Source organism: Doryrhamphus excisus, linkage group LG19, assembly GCF_037039965.1.
Source record: "Doryrhamphus excisus strain RoL-2023G ecotype Guam linkage group LG19, RoL_Dexc_Guam_v1.1, whole genome shotgun sequence".
NCBI classification, from domain to species: domain Eukaryota; kingdom Metazoa; phylum Chordata; class Actinopteri; order Syngnathiformes; family Syngnathidae; genus Doryrhamphus; species Doryrhamphus excisus.
This window is the reverse complement of record NC_136375.1, coordinates 653,189-665,611: the sequence shown is the minus strand read 5'-3', so window position 1 is coordinate 665,611 and position 12,423 is coordinate 653,189. Positions and strand designations below refer to the sequence as shown.

The window sequence follows — 12,423 nt, the reverse complement described above, 5'->3', positions numbered from 1 at the left end:
CAGGAAACAGTGTCTTGTGTTTTTGAAAATTGCTCTTGCTCTCAAAACAAACATTTCTGGAACATTTGCCTCTCATAGGAGCCGGAAACACACTCCTCATTCCCTGGATGACTTCAAGCCTGAGCTCTTGCAGAGGTACTGTATGTTCATCTTTCAAATACAGGGGTCCTTTTGATATGATCCTTTTGACGAGGATATGGAGGTTACAGTGAGTGAAGATCCTGAAGATGAAGAAATGAGAGAACTGCCACTGCAACTTCATTGAAAAAAATGTAGCCCACCTGCTGTTGAAAATGGAAAGCATATTCAATGTACCACAAAGGTGTATTCATGAGTTAGTGGAAGAACTGCACTTTATTTCTTCATCAGCTTCAGGTCCTCTTTTGAAAGATATTTTACAGTCATGCTTAAAGAGGCATAATTGTTGATGAAAAGTTGATGATGTGATCATCTCAGAGATGGCGACAGACCTATCTGTGCAAGTCTAAGCCAATGACATTAGCTCTAGGACATACTGCTCCTCTTTCCACCTTTCCACCTACAAAAGAAGGGAGCATTTTTCCATGGTGGAACCTACAGAATATCTAATCATGTCTTCTCAGTTCTTCTCAGGGAGAAGAAAAGTTTCCAACATGTACCAATTTGAAAGTCCTTGCATGAGGTTTTGAAGAAAAAAAGAGATCCAGGATTTGCTCAAACATAGCTCTGAAGCAGACAGCAGCTCTGACACTCACTACAATTCATTTCATGATGGCATACATTTGAAAAACAATAAATTGCTATGAGAAAAGAATCCAGCCATTTCTCTCATTCTGTATGTGGATGATTTTGAAGTGTGTAATCCACTTGGCACATCAAGAAAAAAACACAAAATGACTGCTGTGTATTGGGTTTTAGCCAATGTGCCACCATTGCTCAGATCCTCGCTCACATCAATCTACCTTGCCATTCTCTGCAAGGCTGATGATGTTCAAAAGTTTGGCTATAGTGCTGTGTTAGAACCACTGCTTAAGGACCTTCCTTGCCAGCCTAGAAGAAGAAGGACTTTACATTCCTTCAATAGGTCTACGAGTCAAAGGTACTGTGTATTGTGTCGTTGCAGATAACCTTGGTGCCCACTCTATTGGAGGGTTTGTGGAGAGCTTCTCACGTCTCACAAGTACACACACCTGCAGGTTCTGTCTTGGAGAAAGATCTCAATTCCAGGTGAGTGAAGTTAAAACAGGAACAACACAAGAGCACAGGTTGCATGTTCAGACAGCACAGAGAGATACAAGTGCATTCTTCTCATTGTTATGGAGTAAAGAGACAGTGCCCACTGACTGACAAACTCAAATATTTCAATGTTTTATCTGGCTATCCACCTGATTTGCTACATGATCTCTTTGAAGGCGTTGTGCCTTTAGAGTTAGCACTATGCCTAAATGTGTTCATCAAAGAGAAATATTTCACACTCGAGGAATGAAATCAATGAATCAAAGAGTTCCCATACAGATGGACAGATAGAACGGATGCACCGCAACCAGTTCCACTGACTTTTGCTGCAAGAAAAACTGTTGGTGGAAATGCCCATGAAAACTGGGCTTTGCTTCGCCTCCTTCCCCTGATGGTTGGAGAAAGAATCCCTGAGAATGAACCAGCATGGCTGATCCTTCTGAACCTTAAGGACATAGTTGAACTTGTCCTTTCTCCTGTTCACACAGACCTCGCTGTTTGTTTCCTTGAAAGCAAGATTTCTGAGCATCGGCACAGATTCCTGGAGGTTTTCCCTCAGGAAAGCATCATTTTCTTGAACACTACCCACACCAGCCAGATGAAAGCTTTTGGTCCACTTGGTTCATTTGGTTCACTTTGTGGACTATGCGCTTTGAAGCTAAGCACAGCTTTTTGAAGCGTGTGGTCAGACATACGCATAGCTTCCGAAACATTCTGTTGTCTCTTGCAGTGAAGCATCAGTTAATGATTGCATACCATCTACATGGCAGTAAAATTGTTCAGTCTCTACAAGTAGCAAAAGTGTCAACAGTGGATTTGACTGTGCTGAGGGAAGACATTAAGAAAGCAGTGGAATGAAAATTCCCTGGTGAATCATTTGTCCACATGGCAAACACAGTGTGCTACAGTGGCACCAGTTATTCCACTGGCATGATCTTGGCACATGGTTCAACAGGTGGTCTGCCAGATTTTGTAGAATTGATGCAGCTTGTTGTCATAAATGGCAAGGTTGGCTTCATTGTCAAATGTTTCAATTCATGGTATATTGAGCATCTTAGAAACACAACAAGTGTTTTCAAGCTCATTGAGCCTCGTGAGTTGTTTGACATCTTCCCCATGGCAGCATACGGTGTTGCAGGGAAGCGTATGGTGACCCAGAAGTGCTACATGAATGTACCATAGATTGCAAAGGGGTCAGTATAACTCATCATTTGTTTGAGTTTATAGGAGAGACCTCAAAAATGGCATCATCCTCTCTGTATATGGGGTTACTGTCTCATTACAAAAACAAAGTTGTTGTTTTTTTTCAATGAACGTGCTTGCCCCACACTTGAGCACAAATGATCATTTTCACTTGCAGGTGTAGTGAGAATATACAACTCCTTGAATGTGTGTATTCCAATCATATTTTTGTGATGAAGTGTGATAATGTTCAACCTATAATCAAACATGAGACAATATTAGTTTGTCAATTTGCCAGAAGCATGGTAAGACTTTTAAACCCAGACCACACTGATTCTCGCTGAGGAGAGGATGTTAGGCTCTTGATGACTATGCCAATATGGAGATCTGAAATTATGATTAGTAGTAGTTGTAAATATGAGCTCCATAATACTGACACGAGATGGACAACAAGATGGTACAAGATCTTTGTAGTTTGACTTTTATGACATTATTCTTCAGGGGGAAATGTTCAAGTGAACAAAGCTTTGTTCCTATCCTTGTCTTTGCCACAGAAATAAAAGTCTTCAACATTTAATCATAGTATAAGCAGGCATATAGGATTCTTTGCATTGGCTTTTGTAGAAGTATACTTATGGACACAAATCTAAGACTTGGTGTGAAGTTTGATGATGAGGAAATGTCACGGATGTGTGATGTCAAATTTCTTGGAGACTGAATCAACCAGTACTTGTCAGCATACTAGTTTACTATATGATAAATGTGATGAAAATTCAAAGTCCAAAGCTTTTATTTATCTAGAGTCATTTTTAGTGGTCATATTCTTCTCCCATACTGAATGATGATGATTATATGATGTGTCTGCATGTATTCTAGAACCCAAACTGATGTCATGTTTTCTCTAATAGATACCCTGATGTCTCCTCAAGCCAAACTTGGGATCATTCTTCAGGACCGTGAAATTGGCAAACTGGACTTACCGGATGGAATCCCTGATGAACTTGAGTCTATTGTGAGGGAGAAATTTGGGCTTGATGGGAACTTTACCTTGCATTATAAGGATGCTGACTTTGGAGAGGAATATTTTTCTCTTACCTCAACAAGTGACACCAAGGACAAGGATACCATTAAGGTGGTTCACATTGTTGAACCTCCTACAGTTACTCTGACCTTTACTGATGGGTACTGACAGTTCCTTTGAAAGTGCATCAGTAGCCTCGCTCCCTAATTCTGAGACCTCTGTCCATCCTGCTAGCAGCAGCTGTTCCTCTGGATCGCAGGACACACTGATCACACTTTCATCACCTGAACAGGTTACTCACCGTACACAGTGTTGGCCCACTACATTTCCTGTACCTAATTTTGCTTACGACACAGAGCTTGTGCTGGCCTCAGGAAATGAAGTTTTCAAGAAGGATGGAATTCAGCTCAACTTTGCCACAATCCTTTGCCTCCAGACATCCTTGAGAAGCTGGCTGAAAGCATCTTACCCCACTAGTGCGCAGTTTAACCATGTTGCTGAGGCACTGATTCAGAAGCATCCTTGCCTTAAAGAACCAGGGTCATATAATGGATGCTACGCATGGCAACAAAGACTAAAACATAAAATGGCCAGCTATAGATCTAAATGGAGAGGGCTAGGATGCCCTGAGCTTGATGTGAACTCTCTCAGAAAGAAGCGAGCATAGAGCATGAGAAAGCCCCTGCAAAGAATATCCAAAAAAAAAGCCAAGAAGGGCAGGCAGAGGTGAACTATTTACCTCCTCACCCACAAGGAGAAACAGAAGGAACTTTGGAGCTCCTTGATGAAGTAAAGAAGAGGAACAACTGCCAGGTCATCAGTGAGAAAATGGCAAAGACTTTCTCCATTCGCAGGCAGGAAGTTGCACCACAAGCACCACAAATCTGTGACATAAGAGACCGATGGCCGGCTCTTTTCGATGCAACTCAGGTTAATATTGTTTTATAAAATGGTTTGCAGTATGTGCTATGTCAGTCAATTTACTACATGAACAAATTGCACCTTTTTATTTGTATTTTATACAGATAAATGAAGAATTCAGAAGGATCACCGCTGGTTGCCTTGAGAGAACATTCATGGCAAAACTGGACCAGTATACCCCAAAAATAATGGCACTGGTGTCCTCAAGAGGAGGAGATTCAGCACATAAAGAACATGCTGCTAGAGGTATAAATAAATGTAACAAGGTTCATTTCAAATAGAAAAAAAAATCACTTTATTTTTAGGAGGTGTTGATGGGTTAGTTAAATAAATATTTCAATCAATAAATCATAAATTCATCTTTTTAAAGATTGTTTCATTTTCTTGTATTATTTTATTTACAGGACCAGTCGGTAGAAAGTAGGAGAGAAGCTGCAATCCGTAGCCTAATCGTGTACCTGAGAGAACAGGAGGAGGATCTCTTTAAAGAACAGCTGCTAAGTAATCCAACACTTCAACTTCAAGGATTTAACCTGGGCAGTATTTAGGGGTGGCAGACTGAATGACTGGGTGCAACTGAATGATAGGAACCAAAATCAGGACCATCAGTGATATATTCAGGAAGTTTGGTGAAAAGTGAAAGTTTTCTACGTTTTATCAGAACTTTATGGGCAGCGTTTGTTTGTCAAAAGTATGTCATTAAAAATGTTTGTTTTGCTACTAAACAGCCGTCCCCAAAGCCCACGTTAAATCCTGAAGTTAACCCAAGTGCAGATTCACTGTACATTATTCTTGTTTTTACATAAGACAAAAAACACTGATGTTGACTCTGATCTACTTATGCCAGAATGGTGATGAAGTGATGAAGATTGTTGTGAGCAGAGGGGCATCTGAACCAGCCAACGCAACAGTGGTGATTGAGGGAGCAGAAGTCCTGGATGGCCTGACTGTCCCAAGAGCATGTGCCTTGCTCATGGGACTAATGTATGCACTCAACCTGAGTTACCCAAAAGAGTTACCTGAAAAGCACTTTTGAGGTATTTCAAAAGATATTCCTTGAGCTGGATGCTCTGAGAGCAAGTCCCAAGGTAATGTCTCTAAAAGCTAAACTGCTGCACTGAAAATTAGGCTGCATTCTAATTTCACTGTTATGTTTAATGCAGTTTAATACAAGTCATTTCTTTGAAGGATCATTTTGAAGACTAGTTTGTCATTTTTTTTTTTTACTTTTGAGCTGTTAGCTGTCAATATTTAGACCTACATACATACGTACACATTTGATATATTCTGTGTTCTTTTTTGGAAGAAGTATGACTGCTATGTAAAATATGTTTCAATATTCTTCAGGAAGAAATATGTATAATATGTAATATTTGATTTCATGTCTTCATTTGGAGCTCCTCCATGTTTATTTGATGGTAAACAGTTGGACAAGTTGGCCATTATATGCAGTGGTGGAGTGAGTACACGACTTCAGTACTTGAGTAAGAGTACAAATCCTCCTTGTCAAATTTACTCCACTACAAGTAAAAGTAGCTCTGTCAAAATGTTACTCGAGTAAGAGTATGAAATCAATTTTCTACTCGAGTACAAATTACAAAGTACAAATCCTTAAAATCTGTACTCAAGTAAATTTACTCCGTTACTTTCCACCACTGATTATATGTAATAAACAAGTTTGACCATTAAACTGACTGAACTGTATTTATGTTCATAAAATTAATGTTATTGATAAAAAAAACAATTGAGAAAACAATTTGAAATATTTGTGATGAGGAATGAAAAACAAATGAGCTGGAATAGCTTAAATTAATTATATTGACAACTTCATTGAACTTTAACCATTTTATTAAAATTGAGTTGGTTCACCTGAATTGAACTTGAACCATTTTATTAAAATGAAGTTGGTTCACCTTAATTAACTGTTTGCAGGATGAAGTAAATCATGTCGGTTGTCCTTAAATAACTTAGTTTCTAACATTAAAAGACTTGTTGGATTTACTGAAAGGTTTTAGTTGGAATTTCTTAAAAAGATTGACGCAAATTGTTACCTTCATTGAATTAAGCTGAGCCACTATATTTTTTTTTAGAGTGTATAGAACAGAAATATAAAGTGCTTGTTGAATTGCACGTTGCTCTCCTGCCTAAGAATAAAAGATAAATGATGACAGAATTACAGACTTATGACATACTACAATAATGAATTAGCAGTTATAATTTGTGGCTACCCAACTATGTAAAAATGCAACATTATAACATACAATAGATAATAACACACAACAAATCAGCAGCAGTGGACAAGTTAAAAATGATCACAATCAGTGGCAACGGGTTTGATTTTCCAAAGTTGAAGATGCTTGGAAAATGAAGCAATAGTGGGTAGATCAGGCACTTGGTGCGGAGTTCCAAGAATTTGTCGCTCCGTAGGAAAAAGTTGCTTGACCAAAGGTCCTTCTCCTTAAAAGAACAGTGGGTTAGCACAGCAAATCAGAGACCTTTTCTCCAAAAATAACAGGTGGACGAGAGCTTGGATGACTCTGACCTATCTCGCTTATGGGCGGTACAAAGTCAAAGTCTTCTTTTGGAAGCCTCAGTCCTCCTGTGGGCGTCTCTTTCCCGAGTGAATGGTCTTATATGGTAGAAGCACATGCATGCAGAAGCCAACTTTTAACATACACTTGCATACTTGCACTTAAGTGCGTTCACACTGTGTACAAGCAGAACAGAGACACCTAGTGCCAAAAACGCAGAACTACAGCACACAGACTTCCCACAATGCCATTTTTCTTAAAGGGCCATGACGCACTTTCCGGAAACGATGGTCGCAACATTCAGATGAAGCACGGACGGCCGGAAGCCCCGCCCGGCACGCTATAGAGCGGTTTCAAATAAAAGAGGGACGGCCTGAGGGCAACCTGCTTCTTACGCACTTTGAAGAAAATTGAACAAGTGTGAGTAGTAAGTACGCAAACTCTCTGTACTCTTTGTACACGCTATTAAAACATTATAATTGTTAAATGGCTTTAAGTGACCTTTAAACGGCATACATTGAGCTAGCTTAAGTAGCACACGGCCTTCAACTTCAGAGGCTCATATTCAAAAAACTAAAGCAGACAGCAGGCTGAATTCTATATAGTTTGAAAGCATATTGACTGCGCTTTCCCTCCTTTTTTTGTTTTACAGAACTCCCTTCTATGGCAGGAGGCTGGTCCACCGGTCACACCTGTAATTGATTGCAGCAGCTACTCACAGTGAACATGGCCACCTTGTGCCATGCCATTCTGCGCATGCGTCAGAGGATCGTTTGAGCTCAGACTTCCCAAGGCGAAGTTCGAGGGCGCCATGTTTTCACGGGAAGACGATGGAAGACGACGGAAGACGACGTGGACAGTCGTTTAACAAGGAAATTCATCGATGTGGAGCCATATGGGTAGGTCATATGCTTATCTGACTTGTTTTCTGTCACCTTTCCTGTTCCTGTTCAATGTTTACGTCAGTGTCATAATGTGACATACGCGACGTTAGCATTAGCTTACCTTTAGCCTGCCAGCCAGCTAGCTAGCTAGCTAGCTAGCTCGCTATCAACTGCGAGCTGTTTTCGGTTGCAGAACAGGAGATTTTTATGTTTATTAAATGTGTAAGGATTCGTCCCTTTTATATATGTTATGTGATTATTTTGGCAGCAACAGTGTCCTCTAAGCCATGGGAACCGCGTGTAGCGCAAACATTTGTTGAAGTATGCTAGCGACCTGAGTCTTGTGGATACCGTCGGGGAGCGGGAGTTTTTGTTTGTGACAAGTATTCCATGGAAGTGAATTTTGGAACTTTAATTTCACCTATACACATACACGATCTCTAGACACCTGGGGTGAAGGACGCGCCACAGAGATGCCGCCGCCGGGGTCAAGGTGGCCAACCCCTACAGAAGGTAACATTACAATATGTATATGGTTATTTGAATCTGGAAATGGCAGTTTAGCCTTTTAAGTTTTATTGATTTAAAGAGTTGGATAATGGAGTTCCTCAACGATATCCCGTTGTGAGGAAAAAAGAGTTTTGTTTAGGTTAGGTTTCAAGACACAGATGAAAAATGTGTATTAACCCATAGATGCATAAGTGGGTCAAAAATGACCCAGTCAGGTTGTTTTCTTGAAATATCTTCATAATGATTTTTTTTTTATCATTTCATATTCCAGTTATTCCGAAAAAAAACATGTTTTTAATATAATACCATTCAAATTTTTAACTTACCTTTTATACATTTCAAGAAATATGGACTCTTATGGAAGAGTGTAGGGTCCAGTCACTCATGCATCTTAGGGTTAAGAACTAAGTTGATTTTGAGTGTTTTGTTTAAAAAAAAAAAAACAAAAAAAAAACCCAACAAATATTGTCAAGCAGCTTTGTCGTTTGGACTACTAACCATTGTGATGATTTTAGATTTTGTAGTTGCCATAATTGAAATGATTTCTCCATCCATTTAACAGAATGCTGAAGGATGTTGACGCTCAAGAATTTGGTCCCAACAGCTTAGACAAGGTAAGATTACAGTACAGCTGTTGAATGACACCAACATGGTTTAGTTATTCATTCATTTTCTATGTCTCTTATCCTCACTAGGGTGGGGGTATGCTGGAGCCTGATTTGGGGCGAGAGGCGGGGTACACCCTGGACCGGTGGCCAGCCAATCCCAGGGCACATACAGTACATCCGGAAAGTATTCACAGCGCTTCACTTTTTCCACATTTTGTCAAGTTACAGCCTCATTCCCAATTGTATTAATTTAATCTCTTACCTCAAAATACTCCATTATGACAATGTGAAAAAGTTTTTTTTTTTACTTTTTTGAATTTATTAAAAATAGAAAACAAAAAAATCACATTTACATAAGTATTCACAGCCTTTGCCATGAAGCTCAAAATTGAGCTCAGGTGCATCTTTTTTCCACTGATCATCCTTGAGATAATAACTGTCTATATAAGGTCCCACAGTTGACTGTGCATGTCAGAGCACAAACGCCAAGCATGAAGTCAAAAGAACTGTCTGTAGACCTGCGAGACAGGATTGTCTTGAGGCACAAATCTGGGGAAGGATACAGAAACATTTCTGCTGCTTTGAAGGTCCCAATGAGCACAGTGGCCTCCATCCCTACAGTGAAGCATGGTGGTGGCAGCATCATGCTGTGGGGATGTTTTTCAGCAGCAGGAACTGGCAGACTAGTCAGGATAGAAGGAAAAATGAATGCAACAATATATAGAGATATCCTGGATGAAAATATTGCTGCATTCATTTTTCCTTCTATCCTGGCTGGTCGAATAATGGGGGCCACTGTGCTCATTGGGACCTTCAAAGCAGCAGAAATGTTTCTGTATCCTTCCCCAGATTTGTGCCTCAAGACAATCCTGTCTCGCAGGTCTACAGACAGTTCTTTTGACTTCATGCTTGGCGTTTGTGCTCTGACATGCACAGTCAACTGTGGGACCTTATATAGACAGTTATTGTATTTCCAAATCATGTCCAGTCAACTGAATTTACTGCAGGTGGACTCCAATTGAGTGTATAGTAGACACCAAACGTCCAGAAGGAGGCGACTGGCACACTAGTGTGGGAAGTCCATACCTGCATGAGGAAAGTGGAAGTCAAAAAATAATCATTCTAATAATACGATTCCCAATTAAGGGAATAAATCCCAGGTCTTTGGTTTAGTTATGAAATGTTGAATTCATTTCACAGGTGCCTCAACCTGTGGCTGTGTTGTGTTTTTGTGCACAGTCATCTGGAAGTAAATACAGCTTTACTACAAATGCAGTGAAGCTGTTCTGGTTTGAAATAATGTTTTGTAGAAGATGTGTTAAGATCATTTCATTCAAAGAAGGCCATCTTAAAAAAATACTACACAATCATATTGGAAAAGTGGTGTAGGTGGTAGCTTAAATCATGTAAATATTACTTATAATTTGCTCCAAATAAAGTCAGGGAAAACTAGTTAAACAATCCTGAAAAGCGAGTACATTTATATGGATTTTGAAGTAGATTCAAAGGTAGTTTGGGGTCAAATTTACTAGCAAAGAGTACCTCTTTCATTCAAAAAAAGTAAATTTGACCAGAGTATTTCCCAAGGAAAAGTTGCTTGGGAATTGTGCGTGCAAATTGTTACCTAGCTTTTCTCAAGTAAATGGCACTCCAAATTTTTTTTCAGTGTACTGCCCAGTGGACCGCGACCTCCTCCAGCTGTTTTTGGGAGTTCTTTTGTCTCTGGACTGCTCCATGGTATGCCTTCTGCCCCTATCGCCTTGCTTTTCCTTTTTTGGACTGCACTAATGAATACAGATATTCTGGCTGCCACATGAATTACATGTGCAGCATTCTCCATCCATTTAACAGAATACTGAAGGATGTTGACGCTCAAGAATTTGGTCCCAACAGCTTAGACAAGGTAAGATTACAGTACAGCTGTTGAATGACACCAACATGGTTTAGTTATTCATTCATTTTCTATGTCTCTTATCCTCACTAGGGTGGGGGTATGCTGGAGCCTGATTTGGGGCGAGAGGCGGGGTACACCCTGGACCGGTGGCCAGCCAATCCCAGGGCACATACAGTACATCCGGAAAGTATTCACAGCGCTTCACTTTTTCCACATTTTGTCAAGTTACAGCCTCATTCCCAATTGTATTAATTTAATCTCTTACCTCAAAATTCTACACAAAATACTCCATTATGACAATGTGAAAGTTTTTTTTTTTACTTTTTTGAATTTATTAAAAATAGAAAACAAAAAAATCACATTTACATAAGTATTCACAGCCTTTGCCATGAAGCTCAAAATTGAGCTCAGGTGCATCTTTTTTCCACTGATCATCCTTGAGATAATAACTGTCTATATAAGGTCCCACAGTTGACTGTGCATGTCAGAGCACAAACGCCAAGCATGAAGTCAAAAGAACTGTCTGTAGACCTGCGAGACAGGATTGTCTTGAGGCACAAATCTGGGGAAGGATACAGAAACATTTCTGCTGCTTTGAAGGTCCCAATGAGCACAGTGGCCCCCATTATTCGACTAGCCAGGATAGAAGGAAAAATGAATGCAGCAATATTTTCATCCAGGATATCTCTATATATTGTTGCATTCATTTTTCCTTCTATCCTGACTAGTCTGCCAGTTCCTGCTGCTGCTGCATGATGCTGCCACCACCATGCTTCACTGTGGGGATGGAGGCCACTGTGCTCATTGGGACCTTCAAAGCAGCTGAAGTGTTTCTGTATCCTTCCCCAGATTTGTGCCTCAAGACAATCCTGTCTCGCTGGTCTACAGACAGTTCTTTTGACTTCATGCTTGGCGTTTGTGCTCTGACATGCACAGTCAACTGTGGGACCTTATATAGACAGTTATTATATTTCCAAATCATGTCCAATCAACTGAATTTACTGCAGGTGGACTCCAACTGAGTGTATAGTAGACACCAAACGTCCAGAAGGAGGCGACTGGCACACTAGTGTGGGAAGTCCATACCTGCATGAGGAAAGTGGAAGTCAAAAAATAATCATTCTAATAATACGATTCCCAATTAAGGGAATAAATCCCAGGTCTTTGGTTTAGTTATGAAATGTTGAATTAATTTCACAGGTGCCTCAACCTGTGGCTGTGTTGCGTTTTTGTGCACCGCCATCTGGAAGTAAATACAGCTTTAGTACAAATGCAGTGAAGCTGTTCTGGTTTGAAATAATGTTTTGTAGAAGATGTGTTAAGATCATTTCATTCAAAGAAGGCCATCTTAAAAAAAATACTACACAATCATATTAGAAAAGTGGTGTAGGTGGTAGCTTAAATCATGTAAATATTACTTATAATTTGCTCCAAATAAAGTCAGGGAAAACTAGTTAAACAATCCTGAAAAGCGAGTACATTTATATGGATTTTGAAGTAGATTCAAAGGTAGTTTGGGGTCAAATTTACTAGCAAAGAGTACCTCTTTCATTCAAAAAAAGTAAATTTGACCAGAGTATTTCCCAAGGAAAAGTTGCTTGGGAATTGTGCGTGCAAATTGTTACCTAGCTTTGCTCAAGTAAATGGCACTCCAAAT

The 12,423-nt window shown here is 39.8% G+C and overlaps 2 long non-coding RNA genes across 2 annotated transcripts; both read left to right on the top strand.

Moving 5' to 3' along the window:
* Positions 1 to 7,158: 7,158 nt before the first annotated feature.
* Positions 7,159 to 8,228, top strand: LOC144902091 (uncharacterized). Its single transcript, XR_013630346.1, has 3 exons — positions 7,159 to 7,297; positions 7,523 to 7,769; positions 8,199 to 8,228. It is a non-coding gene; the product is annotated as an uncharacterized LOC144902091 (long non-coding RNA).
* Positions 8,229 to 10,516: 2,288 nt separating this feature from the next.
* LOC144902131 (uncharacterized) lies at positions 10,517 to 10,977 on the top strand. Its single transcript, XR_013630415.1, has 3 exons — positions 10,517 to 10,609; positions 10,703 to 10,775; positions 10,857 to 10,977. It is a non-coding gene; the product is annotated as an uncharacterized LOC144902131 (long non-coding RNA).
* The last annotated feature ends 1,446 nt before the right edge of the window (positions 10,978 to 12,423 follow it).